Below are 1,053 nucleotides of genomic sequence, written 5' to 3'. Positions count from 1 at the left end.
AAATTAGGTCGATTGTGTTAAGTATTTGCTTTTTAACTGATTCGTTCCAGTGATAATTAAGGAAATAAGAATTTATCGGAAGGTAAGGTTAGTGTAGTGTACTACAGCTGGGTGGTTTGGTTTATTTTATTAACTATCAGATGGTTTCTTCTCTCTCCTAATATGGCATTAAAGGGAGCTGAATTTTGTGAGCACGTAATCTAATATTAATAAAACTTTATTAATGAATTTGAGTATTATTTCTAAATATTATGGGTAGTTAACGAGGATGGGCTACGAACCCACGCGTTCAAAGCAAAAAGGAATGAAAATGAGTCGCATTTTTATTACTTTATACCTAAATGTTCAACATCCAACGTTATCATAGCCCTTAAGATATTGGTTTATAAATGTATATTTAAGTACATAGTTGCCACGCCAAAGATACACACTTTAGATAGATGGAAACCGTTTGTATAATTTATTAGCTCGATTCTGTCAAATATTTAAGAGTTTTATGTTTATGGTCTCGATTCTAATCTTGTGAACAAATTGCCACCCACTTCCGTGGTTGGATTCGTAACATTTGTAAATATTCATTAAGAAAACGAAAATACTAAAAAATGTAATTCTTTATACACATTCCTAGTATAAATAAGTTTTTGGTAAAAAAAATCATTTAATATAAGCTTTTTTTGCTGACAGTTATTTTTGTTGACTGTACTTGTATTCACCCAAACTACATTTGCATACCGTAGGAGACGATCCTGGCTGGACCTCAACCTTACTGGAAGTTGGTCGAATATAACGTGCAAGATTTGATTATAGACAGACAGACAGACAACGGGACAGGTGAAACTAAATAAAAGCTTGTAAAATGGTTTAATTAGTAGGTACTATAATGTATGTATAATATAGGTACACCCCGTCCAGACGCTCTCACACGCTTAGCAGCTGGACGGGGTGTTAGATGCCCTAACATTTCTGCATTATCCGCTTCAATAGCATCGTAGGTCTTCGACAGTCCTCACCTCTATGTATGAGCTCCTCGAAGCTAGTGACGACGAGCCCCTT

The sequence above is a fragment of the Choristoneura fumiferana genome, chromosome 5 (assembly GCF_025370935.1).
Source record: "Choristoneura fumiferana chromosome 5, NRCan_CFum_1, whole genome shotgun sequence".
Classification (NCBI taxonomy): Eukaryota; Metazoa; Arthropoda; class Insecta; order Lepidoptera; family Tortricidae; genus Choristoneura; species Choristoneura fumiferana.
Note: the sequence above shows the minus strand (reverse complement) of the source record.